Raw genomic sequence first — 17,591 nt, forward strand, 5'->3', positions numbered from 1 at the left:
ATTATTCCTAAGTATACCGCCCAATTTTTCACAAATTGCGCTCAGCTTTTCCTTCAAAAAATTTCGCGAAATTTTTTTCCGCTGAAAACATTCACTTCCCTCCACTGCCTTCCGTCTTCTCAACTTAGGGTTTAGATCAGTTTTCTCTCATCCTCCATAGGTGATACCAAAAGCTTGAACTCGAAGCGCGGGATTCTGGGGCAGGATGTGAACAATTCGCGCAAACGTTGATCAGGTTTTCATCCTAGATTCTTAGCCTGATTTCACGGAACTCCATTGCCGATGTTTCATCACAAGTTCAAGGTAATTTTCCTCTTTTTTATTTAAATTCTTTTTGAAACTTGGTTATGTTTTCCTAATTTTTTGGAAATTTGGTTGAATTTCCCAATCCTTTTCAAATTTTGGTTGAATTTTCCTAATTCTTTTTCATATTTAGATGATAATTATATATTAATTTGGTTGTGGTTGTTCCCTTGTCATCACTTCTCGCCTTCCCCTGAGGTATTTAGAAAACACGAATTCGCCATCCTCTGTTGATTTCACGAAGTAGTTCCAGGTAATTTTCGAATTTTATATTCTAATTCTTTTCGAATTTTGTATGAATTTTCCTAATTCTTTTTGATATTTGGATGAATTTACCTTTTTCTGTTCAAATTTTGGTTGATATTTCATCCTCTGGTTCATTTTGAATTTTGGTTAGAAATACTGTTATATTTCATCATCTGGTTCAGTTTGAATTTTGGTTAGAAATTCTGATATTTCATCTATCATTTTATTAGTCAAGGGTTACTTACTCTTTGATATTGATGTCTAAGGTTGTAAGAATCAGTTTTGTAGCCTTTTGTGTTATGATACCATTTTTAGACTAATTAACTAAATTGTTATACTGTGTTGGTGTTGTGCTGATATGCTATTTGTTTATTTTTTTAACTTTTTGATATTTTCTGGTCTGTTGTTGTTGCCTTCTTGTGTTCTGCCTTGACAAAGATGTTGAGCTTCTGGTCTGTTGTTGTTGTTGAGATTACTGTGTATGGACTCTGGTAGTTATATCTAAATTTTAGGCTTAGGTAGAAGGGTAAAATACAAAATTCTAACAATTTTTTGTTTTTTACAGGAACTTAATTAGTTGAGCTTGACATTCAGGAAAAGGGAATTGATGATCGCAACGGATGCTGGTTGAGTTGCTTTTCCGAAAACTTCACATCATTGGAGATTATGAACTTCTCCAATCTTCATTCAGAAATTAGATTTCCGTCCCTTGAGAGACTTGTAGCTAGGTGCAAATCTTTGAGGGTCTTGAAGCTGAACAAAAATGTGAACCTGGAACAGTTACAGAGGTTGCTTATTCGTGCTCCTTGGTTGACACAGCTAGGCACAGATGCCTTCTCACATGAGCCCAGCCAGCCCAGTATGCTAGTCTTGAAAACATGTTTAACAATTATCGTAATCTACAAACTATCTCTGGTTTATGGGAAGCCAATTCACTCTATCTGCCTGTCCTTTGTCCTGCTTGCTCAGAGCTGTCATTTTTTAATTTGAGTGATGCACCTTTACAATGTGATGAACTTGCTTAGCTTCTTGATCACTGTCCAAATCTTCGTCGGCTTTGGGTACGCATCTATCTCCTTTTTTTTAATGTTAGATGAAATATCTATTTACTTGTGGAATACTGAGCAAATCAGCTGCCTCTTTGTGTAGCCGATTATATAACAGTATGATCCAAATTGTTGTTTTGGGAAGAAAATTGCAATTTCAAATTACATGGCCTAAATCTGCTTGAATGTGTCTAGCTGCATGATTGTCATTTGTCACGCTTCATTTTTGTTGATTCATAGCTTGGTTTATTCTTACATCTAAATGAAATTGAGTCTTCCAAATCAGTGTAAAGTCTTGTCTCGATGCATTTACATCATGTGGATATCCCTTCATCGTTGATGATTTGACTTGAAGTTTGGTTGCTTGTCAACGATCATAACCAGTGTAATGGTTCTGCACTCGGGCATGACTATTTAAACATGTATGCCTTTTAATTCTCAGTTTTTGGTTTCTAGAGTAGCTAGCATTAAAAAAGGAGTTTTGTACGGTGGATCTTTCAGCTTTTATTATAATAAACAAAAAAAAAAAAAGTTAAAAGTGCAGAGTGCATCTAAGCTGTTTCTTGGCAGAGTAGAGAGGCTATTTCCAAATACATTAGAACGAAGCTAAAATCGTTGAAGGCACACTCACATTTTTTATTTGAGGGCTTATTATTAATAGGTTTAAATCTGAACCAAGTATTAATTAGTGGTAACTGACGAATAATCACCGGGTTTGAATTCCAAACTACTAAAATCAGGAGTGAATTTAAGTTTCTTCGCTGTTAAGTTTGAGCTTGTAGGTTCAACCATAAAAACCTTACCAGATATGGAGTATAAATTAATGTTTCTCATCCAAGTCATATCTATCTTCTCATAAAATTATGTGATGTCTTTTACAAATCTGAACTATACTGACTTTAAGTCTTTAACATAATGTTTGCAAAACTTTTCTGATTAAGTAAACATAACATTGAAGAAGTATTGTTCTTGCTGCATGTTACTCGGGTCTTAACTTGTCTTCCTTTTGTTTAAGGTACTGGACACTGTTGGTGATAAAGGTCTGGAAGCTGTTGGGTAGAGCTGCCCTTTGCTTGAGGAACTCAGGGTATTTCCTGCAAGCTCATATGATGCCGACATAGTCCATGGCGAATTAGTTAAATTTTCTAGAATTTAGTAGGGAGTAAGCCAGATCGTGTGCCTAAAGAACAGTGACTTAAAATAATTTCATACTGGGAGCAAGAGAAGACCAAGGTATATATTTTCCTTGTTTTGTGCCTTAATTGTTAATTTGTTAAGCTTTAAGAAATCAAGTTCTTGATATGTTAAATTTCATAGACATTTAGAAAGTCAGAACTTGGTACCATTCATCAAACCCTGCATATTGGAATAACAACAAATACAATCAAGTTCCTGCAGAGTGACGATCTTAGCAAGCCATAACCATCCACGAACCTTTACCCCAGTACTTGAAAGTACAATTTACTTGGCAGAAATCAAGACGACCCTAGCAAACCAGCAGCAAACAAACAATAGAGACTGATAGTCTGATAGATGAAACTGTAGCTTGGACATCGTATGCCTGATCCTCTTCTTCAGCAGCCTCAGTTGCTGCTATCCCGTCTCTACTACCTAAAATGCAGACATTAGTGCCACCAACAAAATTAGTTGCTGTTCTAAATCAGTCTGCAGGCATCTCAATCCCTGTTTCAGTTCAGATTTTGTATTTTGAGAAGTAGATTTGGGTTTGTCTTGAACTACAGCTCCACTACTCTCTTTGAACTTCTTCTCAATACTCACAATCGCTTCATCCTTCTTCTTTAGATCAGCTTTGAGTTGGAACACTTGTGTCCTTAGTTTCTCTTTCTCCAACTCATCCTCGTATAAAGAATGCTTCAAGATTTCATAGTGAAATTTTAGTTTTTCCACTTCAAACTTCAGACTTATAACTACTTGTTCCGCCTCATACTTGAGATTTCTCAACATAATCAATTCCTCAAGCGACTTTCCCGCCACCTCCTCCGTTGGATTGTCACATTCTGTATTCTCCCTTAGAAAAAGAATATCTCTTTCTTTAGTCAATGCTTTCATCTGTTCAGTCAGTAACTTGTTTTTAGAGATAAGTCTTTGTATCTCTGATCTAAGATACAGTTGCTAGTTGAAACACTTCTCTGGAATTCATCACTTTGTTTTTTTTGGGCTTCCACCTGTTTGGACTTATTTTTATTTTCCTCCTCCGTCTGCTTCACACGAGTTGATTTTGTGTTGATTTGACTGTACATTTCATGTAGTTTTATTTCATATTCATCTTTAGCTGACTTAAGCTCTGCATTGGCCTTCTGAAGCATGTCATGAAGCTGACAATTCTGCATTGATAATTCACTAGCTTCAGTCAACGCTTTGCTAGCAAGCTTCTCATTAGCATCAAATGACGATTGCATTTGTGAGGACAGTCTTTTGAATTCATCTTGAATTCTTGCAGTTGTATTCGCATTTTTCCACCTCATCAATCTCAGGGTTTCTTCTGCCCGTATTGCTCGCTACTCCTGCTCCACTTTGGCATTAGTAACCGCCTCCAGATCAGCTTCAAACCCTTCTTCCTGTTTCTCTAGATCTTCCTTAAGGTTCTGGAAATGAGCTTCAAGTTTCTTTACTGAAGCCAAATTATCAAAAGACTCTTCTGAATGCTTTTCGAGTTCTTTCTACAGTTTCTTGATTTGGTTTTGAGCTCATTTATGGTAGCACTAAATTCGGAAACAGCTTCTTTGGCTTTTGATGCTGTCTGCGTCATATACTTTCTGTAATCCATTTTCTATACATAACTATAAGGTGTTGTCAAATCTTATAGGAAAATGACACTTTGACATGGGGGTCATGAAATGCAAAGCTTAGGTAGCAACACATATGGACGGTAAGAATTGTTTACTTTTTCTATATATATTTGTTGTTGGTTGTTGATCTATAACTGGAAAAAAAAAGCAAAGATATTTTTTGTTGGTGCTGTTGGTGCTACTCGAAATGGAAAATTAAGGAAAGATATTCATTAAGTTGCTAGTTTCTTATGTATCTCAACAATTGATCAGAGCAGAACTGGTCTGAACAGAACTTGTTAGAACATAACTGATCAGAATAGAACTGGTCTGAACATAACTGATCTGAACAGAACTGGTCAGAACAGAATGATCAGAACAGAACTGATCAGAACAGAACTGGTCTGAACAGAACTGATCTGAACAGAACTGATCAGAATAGAACTGGTCTGAACAGAACTGATCTGAACAGAACTGGGCTATCTGAAACTTGTTGGCTTTGAGGTTTTTGGATATAGTTGTTGAAAGTGAGTGAGACTAGGTGAAAGAGAAAATCCTTGTTGTTGGAAAGGAGGTGGTCAGAAATTGGAACTAACTCCTTGTTGTTGCGCATGGAAATCCCCAACAACATGAACTTGATGCTCATATGTTTTTCTTTATCATATTCTCTGCTAGGGCGGTAAAATTGGATACTTGTTACTCAAGCTTAGAGTTACCCACCTCCTTAACCGATGTAATGAAGCGGACTTAGTACGACCTTTAATTCCACAATACTGAGAGTTTGAAGCCATGTTTGCAATCAACTTCTTTGCTTCATTCGGTGTCTTATCAGCCAATGCCCCACCACTTGCAGCATCAATCATGTTTCTATCCTAAGTGTCAATCCTTCATAGAAATATTGCACCAGTAGTTGTTCACTGATCTGATCTGTCATAGGCGCGTTATACTGATATTTTTTTGTTCCATGGTAATAATGGAGGAGTCCTGATTTCACACCATACCTATAGTCATTATCTAAGTGAAACACACACAAAAATTAGGTCAGAACTAAAATTCAACATTATAGCACCCTATACAGATCAAGGCCGTGAATAAATTCAGTCTTGTATTCACCGCACTATTACTTCTGCTTCTTGACTTGATTGGTTGTCTGAAAGTGGCTATTTCACTGTTAAAGGCTGAAAGTGGCTGTTTAGGTACCGTCTCCTGTGGTTGTGTTGCTGAAATTGGTTGTCTGAGATTGTGTAATGAGTGAATTGAAGAGGGATTTGAGGTTCGGGTGTATAAACCAGATGGGTCTGGGAATTTTGGCCTATTATACAATGATGTAATTGCATCCCAATTTACGCTAATCATTTGGCTTGCTATTTGTATGGTATGTTGGGTGTATTGATTGTAGAGAAATATTTTTATACTAGTGATATTAATTATCGTACATTCTTTTGACTTGCAGATAACTCTTTATTTGGCAAACAGTGAATTCATACTTATTTGGGGAAGCACACGACGATATCAATTTATGATGTATTAGTTGTTTAGTTGTTGAATTGTACTACGTAGTAGTTAATTAGTTATTTATCTAGCTTGTCATCTGCAGATTATTAGATAACATTTTCTTAGGTTTTTAAGACTATTAGACAATTATATATCACCTATGTAATGACTTACTTTGTATGAGTTATTTATTTATAATATTATTTTTATCTTATAATTATTTGTGATTTATATTTATACTCATTTATAATTATAATTGTCAATATGCTTAATAGCGAAATTTTTTGACAAGCCATTGTGAAACTAAATTATAGTATGATCTATTTTGTAGCGATTATAATCGCCGCTATACACTGTCAATTTGGATTGTTATTTTAGAAAATGTATCAATTACGAAATTAATAGTATCACTTAAATTTGCAACAATAAGTAACCTATAGTACATAGTGATTATAATCGATACGATAAGTATCTAATAGCGTCTATTGCATTCGCTACTATAACTACTAATAACATCGATTCTTTTGCTGCTAAAACTAATGTATTTGGTATATGAAATCAGGGAATTATAACGATTATAATCGCTACAATAATCGATACGATTATACATAGTATTTCGTATCGATTTTTTTGGTCTACCCCATTGAATGTACTAATCGCTACTAAAGGCTATGGCAACGGTGGCTACCGCCTCGAATAGCTAATTGATGGGGAATGTTTTTGTAGCGAATATATTAGGTTCTAAAGGCCAAAATAATCACCACAAAAGCCCTTTTTTCTTGTAGTGCTCTGTTTCCTAAAATAACTTTTTAATATAACACGTAGAGAATTATTAATGTATTATCGCCCGTGTGAAAATGTAACGGCTTATTCAGAATTTTGCAGCGGAAAACATAAAACTAACTTTAATAGTTTAAATAAATCAACTAACAAAACCAACAAACCGAAGTCGACATAATTAGTTCAAATCAAATTCAAGTCCATTAAAACAAGTTCAACAAAACCAAATTCAAATGAGATAAAATAACGACTACACAAATCTCTCTAGATCCCGAACCCCAGTGATGCATCATCTTCAAACCTGCAATGGACAATGCTTATTGATCCCTAAAGACTGCTCACCAAAGATTGGGTCATCACAGAATCAATAAGGCATAGCCATGATCAACATGCACAAGCAAAAGCACGAAATCAGCAAAGCTGAGTACTACATACTAAATAAATAATAATCCTAACATGATTCTATTAAACGAACAATCCTAACATGATACTAATGACGTAATTAAGGACAACCAAACCATAATAATTTGAAACCACACTTAACTAGACTAGACTAGACTGGACTAGACTTTTATAACATTAATATTATTTTAATTGAAATAGTCAATGGACCGAGTTGTCCAACCAGAAGTCTTCACTAAGGAAGACGAGGTACGGGCGCGACTCCGTAACCTCAGTGACCTGCGATATCGAGGAACGTTTGAATAAAAAATAGAACACGGTGATCAATCCGGTCCCAGAAAAGGCCATGGGCTACCACCATGAACCCCAACTCCTGTTTGTCCGTCATTTCAGACGTGCACAGTCTAAAGCTATTGCTATTCAGTTTCACTTTACATGATTTACAGATTAAACTCTATTGTGACTCAACAATCCCATAAAGCATACAATCAACAATTATTCACAACTGCTTTTATCTTGGAATTAAGTAAGTGATCACAAAGGTATCAATCAAGACTCATTCCAATTAAATTCACCCTTTCCTTTAATACTGAACAACCCCTGTATATGGGTATAAGGTTTCAACTTACTAAACAAGGTCCTAGGCCCTCATAAAGTAGTGAAAAGCTAAAAGGGAACAACGATCAATCGATCTAAACCAATATATATATAAATAATTCTAGTGTTCCCAACCAACATGCTTGCATCAATCATCCATACTAACATGTTATAATTCTCATAACGAAATATATGTTCAACATGTTCATCCAACAACATTAAACATGTAAATTCCAAAATAACCAAGTCCATCGACAAATTCAACATGGTTTCAATAATAACACACATCACCAAGCACACAGGTATGTACGTACCTTGTGTAAACAAACTAATAGGCTACTTTAACACTTTCAAAAGTCGCCTAAAAAGAATTCTCCGCCTAAAACAACCAACAAATATTCCCAATCAATTTCTAATCATTCGCAACCATAAAAAAAAAGCATTCTAAATACATCCTAAACATACTTAGAATCTTCCCAAAATCAAAACTTGAGTATTCGATTTCCTAGCATAATAATTATTGAATTCGATGTTTGAAATTCGTTGACAACTCTTCGCAATCATCATACTTTAATTTTCAGCAATATAAACTCATTTCAAACTATTCCAAAACATAAATAACATGTTTTAAATCATAAAAACAATAACTTTAATAATTTATAATCATCCTACCATGATTTTAGAACTATTAAAACCTTAAAAATTCATGTTTTAATACTTAAAACCCTTATTCTAATTCAATTATATAAATCTGAAAATTAAATTATTAATGATGCAAAGTATATAATCTGAAATTCATAACTTAATAATAAAACCATAATTAAATTCAAGAAATATGAATTAAATTAATAAAACATAAATGAAACATATTTAATAAAACATAATTAGCAAGGGTTTGAGAATTAACCAAAAAGAAGAAGAGAGTGGCTGGCCGGCGGAGCACAGGCGGCGCGGCACGAGGCAGTGGTCGCGGGGAACAGAGACGCAACTGGAGGTGGTGATTGCGGTGGTTTCGGTCGTGCTTGGTGGCTGTTGTGAGAATGAAGAAACAAGAAACGACGGGGAAGAACGATGACCGGTAGGGCTGCAACGACGGCCGACGGGCTGGCGGCGCGGCAAGGGGCGGCGCAACAACATTGATTAATTGGTGGCGGTGGTTGCGTGCGCAAAACAGAGCACAAGTGAGGGGGAAGACAAAGAACAACAAGAGAGAGAAAGGAAAAACGAAAGAGAAGAGGAGGAAGGAGAGGGAGTTACCGGCGGTTGGGCAGCGGTGGCGCAGGGACGGCGGTTCGGCAGTGGTTGTCGGCGACGGCTGCAAAGATATGAGCAAAGTTTTTGAGGGTTTTGGCTGGTTTACGTGAATGGCAAGAAGAAGGGTTTTGTGTATTTGGTTTTGAGTTTCACGTGAAGTTGGAAGGGAATGGAGGAGAAATTTTGGGCTTACTTGTTTTGGGCTTTGTCAACTTGGGCTAGGAATAGAATTGAGTTTGTTTGAATCCAAAACAGTTAGGATTGTTTTCTAAATTCAATCGAACGTGTTTTGGTAAGACGTATTCTTTTCAATGTAAAGTTCTAAAATTATTTTGATTTCATAAATCGTAAAAAAATTGTAAAATGTAATTAACTAAAATAAATATACGTTAATTATATATTTATTATTAAAATTCGTAAATTCTATTAAATATAAATAACTATACGATAAAATATATTAATAAAATCTATAAATTTACGGGGGATTACAATCTACCCCTCTTAAAAGAAGTTTCGTCTTGAAACTTGACACGAAAATTCACCCATTTTTCAAAGGTTTTCAACTTATTCTTACTGGAGAAGTACTCTGTGCCACTCTTGTGCACTCTTTTGCCAACTAAAAGTTACTTGTAATATTCAAGAACACATTTTCTTATGCGGAGAATCTATTTACTTGCATCAACATGTATAAGTTGCTAAAAATAAGCATAAGATGCATAAAATACCATAAAAATAGGTAAAAAGCGCGAATTTCTATCGCATTCTACCCCCCTTAAAGAAAACGAGTTACGCCCTCGTAACTCATCTCAGGGAATGACTTTGGACATCTTTTATTCAACGAATTCTGCCCCTAATACTATATTTTCACTAAAATCATTCCAGCAAGTAGAACTTCTTCACTTCTTTCCCACACAATGTCTCAACATGTGACATCTTACTGCTCGCATGGTAACTATTGATGCGCAAAAATTCAATCAAATCTAGATGATCTCCCAATTTCTCTTTAAAGCCAATAGTACACTCTCGACATATCTCCCATGGTTTGGTTAGTGCTCTCAGGCTGACCATCGGTTGCAGGGTGGAAAGCAGTATCATTTTCAATGTTGTCCCAAGATTCAACTGGACATTTTCCCCAAATTTCAGACTTTTATGGTCGGTAAGGATCTCAAATGTTTTCCCCTAAAGGTAATGTCTCTAAACCTCAAAGCGAACATAATATCATCTAGCTATAGGTCATGAGTAGGTTAATTAGCCTCATAAGGTTTCAACTAACACGACAACGAGTGCGGAAGTCAAACGTTCTTTTAAACTCTGGAAAGCCTCCTCACATTTCTCACTCCACTTGAATTTCGATTCCTTTCTCAACAAGTTGGTCATTGGTTTTGCTTTCTTCCAAAAGTCTTTCACAACCTCCTATAATGGTCGTCTAGGCCTAGAAAACTTCAGATATCGGACGCGTTCTTTGGATTAGGTCACTAACTCACAGCTTGAATCTTAGCAGGATCTACAAAAACTCCTTCTGCTCACTTTTCCTTTTTACCAAACCTCATTATGCCTTTCATGGATGTATAACTTTTGGGCTTAACTCTTTCACCAATTTCATATATTTCCTCCCATCTTTTCAAGACAACAAATGATTTCTAGCGATCCTGGACCACTCGAATCTTCTCTTAAATTTATTCCCTCACGTAACATAGTTTTCAATCAATTTAATCCTACAACCACTTTTCCGTCGGTGTCACTTTTACACACACGACTTCAAGATTTGTATACTTCATTTACATAAAACTAGATTCTTCCTAAGCGTCTCCAATATAATCCTCAAGTGTTTGTCATGCTCTTTTTTGTTCTTTGAATAGATCAGGATATCATCAATGAATACAACAACACACTTATTTAGGAATTCGTGGAACGTCCTATTCGTCAAATCCATAACTTATGGTAGGTTCATTGGTTAGCCCAAAAGACATTACTCTAAACCCATAATGATAATAACGAGTCCTAATGAGGTCTTAGGCCCTTATCAGTTGTCCTTAATTGGTGGTACTTCAAACACAAATCAGTCTTCGAGAGCACACTCGCCCAATTCAATTGAACCAATATGTCATCTATCCTAGGCAAATGATACTTGTTCTTGATGGTGTTTAGTTTCCTAGAATCGATGCATAATTCCATACTCTTATCTTTCTCCTTAACAAACAACACATGAGCTCCCCACGGTGATGCACTAGGCCTAATATATTCCTTGACCAAACAACTCTTGCAACTGTGTCCTAATTAGCTCATTTCAGGAGGTGTTATGCTATAAGGTGCTTTAGATATAGGTGTAGTTTCAGGACTTAACTCTATAGTGAACTCAAAGGCTCTAACAGGTAACATACTTGCAATTTCACTCGGAAACACATCAACGAATCCACTCACAATGGCAACATCCTCAATTTTCACTCCAACTTCTTTACTCACCTCTAACACACTACAGAGAAATAGTTCGCACCTCTATTCATCAATTTCCTCACTTGCATTACAGAAATCACTAAAGGTTCTTGGACTTCTCAAAAACATCTACATGAGGTCAACCTTTCATTAGGGCTCCTTAAACTCACTTTCTGGATTTCACAGTCTACCTTAGCCTTGTAGAAACTTAGCCAATCCATCCCCAGAATTACATCTAGGTTTCCCAGGTTAAACTCTATCAAATCAGAACGAAAACGCAATCTTTTATCTTCCAAGACAAGTTCTTAAACAACTTGATACACCTTATGGTTACACCAGTAGGTATACTAATAGGTAAATCAATCATTCAAAATATACTAACTTCGAACTCTTAATAACAGATGACAAAACGGAACCGAATCAAATAATGTTTTAACTAGCACGAAGTTAATAGAAAAAGTACCATGAACTACGTCTGCAAAATGTTCAGTTTCATTTCTACTCATCACGAACGGTTTTCCTGGAGTCTTATTCTGGTTGTTGTTCTTATTGGCAGACTTACTGGGTTTCCCTGGTTATTTTGCGACCCTATAGGCTTCAAACTCTAATTTCCGTATTTGTTAAACCCTGGTTTCCCTTGGTTACCACTCTCACAGTCATTCTGCTCTCTCTTCTGCTTAGTAAAGCACTCATACTTTCTATGCCCCTTTTTCTAACAATAGTTACAGTTCATTAATTCTCCCTTACAATTTCTACCAGGATGGTTGTTATTGCACATCTTACAATGATACACTCTCTCAGATTGGTTCCTATTGTTGTGCCCATGTTTGTTCCTTCCTTGGCTTATTGGTAGAAAGTATGTATTAATGCTTCTCTATTTACTAGAGATCTGGGTTCGAGTCCCCTTACTTGTTCATTTCTTGAAAGTTTCCATTTCCATTTCCATTCCCATTTTCATTCATATTCCTCTTGAAATTCCCTTGGTTTTCCCCAACATTAAACTCTTTTCTTTTCTCCCCAACAACAATATTTTTCTTGTCCCTTCTAGACTGCAAACCATAAATATGAGCAGCTTTCCCATACACAATATCCAAAGATGTAAAGGTTTCCCCACCTAATCCTAATTGGATCTCATCAATCAAACCTTGCTCAAACCTCTGAGCCTTTAGCTCCTCTGTGGCTACAACCTCAAGTGCAAACCTCGACAGTGCTATAAATTTGTTATAGTAATCGGAAATGGTCATACTTCCCATCCTAAGATTTATGATTTCTTGTGCCTTTTGCTTTCTCATAAAAGGAGGATAAAACTTTTTCCTTAAGGCAGTAACAAACGAATCCCAATTGAATCCCTCAACATCGCTAAGTCTAGCCCCATTTTCTCTCACCACAAATAAGCTTCATCTTCCAAGTACAGTACAACTTGACTCACTCTCATGTTCTTAAGACAGTTCACAGCCCCAAACAATTTCTCAAACTCTCTAACCCAGTTCTCTAAAAAGGTAGGATCAGCTTGCCCCTTAAAGTATGGCGGCTTAACTTTGGCTAACCTTTCAAACATGTCCCTAGTAGAATCAGGAAGCTCATTTCTCTCTTGATCCAGTCTTTTCGTCAAAACGCGAATAGCAGCAACTAACTCACTATTGCTTGTCATTCTAGTGTGCGACCTAAAATTAATGACTCTACGATACATAACTCATATGTCACCTCTACGAAAGAAATTTCGATTTGATCATAGAGATCGCATCATCAAACACTTATTCAAGAATGTACACCAATATTAGAGTAACCATCGTCACTCATCCATAAAGAATAACCCCATCAAGGACAAACAATTTGAAAACCAATGAATGGAAGTTCAATCATAACAAATAAGTAATAATATTCTCATTCGAGTGCCCAAAATAAACTCTTGATCATTTGGATTATCAATAATCTAACTTTTATTCGTCGAAAGAAAATGTTGATAACAAATCCTAAATCGTAACATTGTGTTTGTCCTAAAATAAAATAAAGGTTCTATGACATAAATTTAAACTACTGTTGGCGAATTTTGGAATTCCCAAATTGGAAAAGAATACTTTAACTTCTATTGCTAACTCATAAAGGTTTATTATATCCTTGAAAAGAATAAAGAATAACTGAAACTCCCATTGCTTTAAATTTAAACTGCGGTAACTTTGCTACTTATTCTTTAAAACATAAAAGAATTAATTAACTGTTACAACTTCAAACTCTTGTGGCATTTGGCATATCTGTTCTTTCTTTGGAAACTTGCGGAGTGAAATCTAGGTCTTTAGTATTCGTCGAACTCTTCCTCCGAGTCTAAGTCTTCTCCCATGCCTTCATCTTAATGAGACTCACTTGCCACCTCACCATCCCTAGTCCCATACTTAGCCAAATTTGGGGTTGCATCCTCAAAATGCATGTCTTTAAACCTATTCTTGAGCTCTAGGTATGGCATTTTGTTAAGTGAGTAATGAACAATGATGGATGCTATGATATCCTCTCTCATTAAGATGGGTTGGTCTTGTATCTAGCAAAATACTCACATCCAAACACGACTTTCTTCATAAAGAGATATTTTATTCCTGAAAGAAACAACTTAAGGTCTCACTAACGATTTCCCAACCAAACCATAATCAAAGTTCAATAAAGCAATAAGTTCGATGGAATCAAACAATCTCTCTAATGCACATTTAAATGCAACACTTAAACATTTAACACATGCACATAGCAAGTAACTTCTTATGCTAGCAAATAACTACTAATGCACATATAATTCTATCATATATGCCCTTTCCTATATTACCCATCTCTCATAATAAATCATAATAGGTCAAACATAGAAGAATTTAAAGAATAAAACAAGAACGATTAGTAAGAAATCATTTTATTAAACGAATTAATAATAAACCAATAAATAAAATAAAGATTTTTTTTTAAACGAATAAATAATAAGAAATTTTTATTAAACGAATAAATAATAAACGAATAAATATTTATTAAACGAATAAATATTTATTAAACGAATAAATATACCTAAGGAATAAGATTTATTTTTTTTGAATATATTTAATTTAATTTCGAAAAGAAAGAAAAACGTACTTAATTCACATAAACGAAAAGTTTCGAATAAATAAGTTAATTTCGAACTTAAATAAGAAATATTTATATACTTTTAAACAAAATAAAATGAATTTGGTCTCAAAAAAAAAAAGTACGCATTTTTTTATTGATATAATGAGTAGGAGCTCAATTCTAGGAAATTCGTTTTAGAAAACTATCTAGTTTAGGCGCCTAAAATTTTTTTTGAAGTAAAACCATAAGCTTCTAGATACCACTTTGTAACACCCCGATAATTCTCTCTTTCCTAAAATAACTTTTTAATATAAAACGTAGAGAATTATCAAGGCATTATCGCCCGTGTGAAAACGTAACGGCTTATTCAGAATTTTGCAGCGGAAAACATAAAACTAACTTTAATAGTTTAAATAAATCAACTAACAAAACCAACAAACCGAAGTCAACATAATTAGTTCAAATCAAATTCAAGTCCATTAAAACAAGTTCAACAAAACCAAATTCAAATGAGATAAAATAACGACTACACAAATCTCTCTAGATCCCGAACCCCAGTGATGCATCATCTTCAAACCTGCAATGGACAATGCTTATTGATCCCTAAAGACTGCTCACCAAAGATTGGGTCATCACAGGATCAATAAGGCATAGCCATGATCAACATGCACAAGCAAAAGCACGAAATCAGCAAAGCTGAGTACTACATACTAAATAAATAATAATCCTAACATGATTCTATTAAACGAACAATCCTAACATGATACTAATGACGTAATTAAGGACAACCAAACCATAATAATTTGAAACCACACTTAACTAGACTAGACTAGACTGGACTAGACTTTTATAACATTAATATTATTTTAATTGAAATAGTCAATGGACCGAGTTGTCCAACCAGAAGTCTTCACTAAGGAAGACGAGGTACGGGCGCGACTCCGTAACCTCAGTGACCTGCGATATCGAGGAACGTTTGAATAAAAAAAATAGAACACGGTGATCAATCCGGTCCCAGAAAAGGCCATGGGCTACCACCATGAACCTCAACTCCTGTTTGTCCGTCACTTCAGACGTGCACAGTCTAAAGCTATTGCTATTCAGTTTCACTTTACATGATTTACAGATTAAACTCTGTTGTGACTCAACAATCCCATAACGCATACAATCAACAATTATTCACAACTACTTTTATCTTGGAATTAAGTAAGTGATCACAAAGGTATCAATCAAGACTCATTCCAATTAAATTCACCCTTTCCTTTAATACTGAACAACCCTTGTATATGGGTATAAGGTTTCAACTTACTAAACAAGGTCCTAGGCCCTCATAAAGTAGTGAAAAGCTAAAAGGGAACACCGATCAATCGATCTAAACCAATATATATATAAATAATTCTAGTGTTCCCAACCAACATGCTTGCATCAATCATCCATACTAACATGTTATAATTCTCATAACGAAATATTTGTTCAACATGTTCATCCAACAACATTAAACATGTAAATTCCAAAATAACCAAGTCCATCGACAAATTCAACATGGTTTCAATAATAACACACATCACCAAGCACACAGGTATGTACGTACCTTGTGTAAACAAACTAATAGGCTACTTTAACACTTTCAAAAGTCGCCTAAAAAGAATTCTCCGCCTAAAACAACCAACAAATATTCCCAATCAATTTCTAATCATTCGCAACCATAAAAAAAAAGCATTCTAAATACATCCTAAACATACTTAGAATCTTCCCAAAATCAAAACTTGAGTATTCGATTTCCTAGCATAATAATTATTGAATTCGATGTTTGAAATTCGTTGACAACTCTTCGCAATCATCATACTTTAATTTTCAGCAATATAAACTCATTTCAAACTATTCCAAAACATAAATAACATGTTTTAAATCATAAAAACAATAACTTTAATAATTTATAATCATCCTACCATGATTTTAGAACTATTAAAACCTTAAAAATTCATGTTTTAATACTTAAAACCCTTATTCTAATTCAATTATATAAATCTGAAAATTAAATTATTAATGATGCAAAGTATATAATCTGAAATTCATAACTTAATAATAAAACCATAATTAAATTCAAGAAATATGAATTAAATTAATAAAACATAAATGAAACATATTTAATAAAACATAATTAGCAAGGGTTTGAGAATTAACCAAAAAGAAGAAGAGAGTGGCTGGCCGGCGGAGCACAGGCGGCGCGGCACGAGGCAGTGGTCGCGGGGAACAGAGACGCAACTGGAGGTGGTGATTGCGGTGGTTTCGGTCGTGCTTGGTGGCTGTTGTGAGAATGAAGAAACAAGAAACGACGGGGAAGAACGATGACCGGTAGGGCTGCAACGACGACCAACGGGCTGGCGGCGCGGCAAGGGGCGGCGCAACAACATTGATTAATTGGTGGCGGTGGTTGCGTGCGCAAAACAGAGCACAAGTGAGGGGGAAGACAAAGAACAACAAGAGAGAGAAAGGAAAAACGAAAGAGAAGAGGAGGAAGGAGAGGGAGTTACCGGCGGTTGGGCAGCGGTGGCGCAGGGACGACGGTTCGGCAGTGGTTGCCGGCGACGCCTGCAAAGATATGAGCAAAGTTTTTGAGGGTTTTGGCTGGTTTACGTGAATGGCAAGAAGAAGGGTTTTGTGTATTTGGTTTTGAGTTTCACGTGAAGTTGGAAGGGAAGGGAGGAGAAATTTTGGGCTTACTTGTTTTGGGCTTTGTCAACTTGGGCTAGGAATAGAATTGAGTTTGTTTGAATCCAAAACGGTTAGGATTGTTTTCTAAATTCAATCGAACGTGTTTCGTAAGACGTATTCTTTTCAATGTAAAGTTCTAAAATTATTTTGATTTCATAAATCGTAAAAAAATTGTAAAATGTAATTAACTAAAATAAATATACGTTAATTATATATTTATTATTAAAATTCGTAAATTCTATTAAATATAAATAACTATACGATAAAATATATTAATAAAATCTATAAATTTACGGGGGATTACACCTGTTCCCATTTCGGAACTCAGTACAAAATTCAAGTTCAAAATCCAAATACAATCTCACCCAATTGACCTCTCTATTAGTTTTACAACGCCATTTCCAATCAAAATGCCATTAAACAATCCAAAATCGGGCGTCGACCCATAAAACCG

At 35.3% G+C, this 17,591-nt stretch overlaps 1 long non-coding RNA gene across 3 annotated transcripts; it reads left to right on the forward strand.

The window, feature by feature from the left end:
* LOC110797506 (uncharacterized) lies at window positions 1–6,095 on the forward strand. 3 transcript variants are annotated; one of them, XR_008930497.1, is made up of 6 exons: window positions 1–303; window positions 437–556; window positions 1,115–1,610; window positions 2,611–2,828; window positions 4,423–4,485; window positions 5,838–6,095. It is a non-coding gene; the product is annotated as an uncharacterized lncRNA (long non-coding RNA). The 3 variants fall into 3 exon arrangements; XR_002535853.2 differs by having other exon boundaries at window positions 3–303; window positions 510–556; XR_008930496.1 differs by having other exon boundaries at window positions 5–556.
* Window positions 6,096–17,591: the final 11,496 nt, after the last annotated feature.

The sequence above is a fragment of the Spinacia oleracea genome, chromosome 3 (genome assembly GCF_020520425.1).
Source record: "Spinacia oleracea cultivar Varoflay chromosome 3, BTI_SOV_V1, whole genome shotgun sequence".
Classification (NCBI taxonomy): domain Eukaryota; kingdom Viridiplantae; phylum Streptophyta; class Magnoliopsida; order Caryophyllales; family Amaranthaceae; genus Spinacia; species Spinacia oleracea.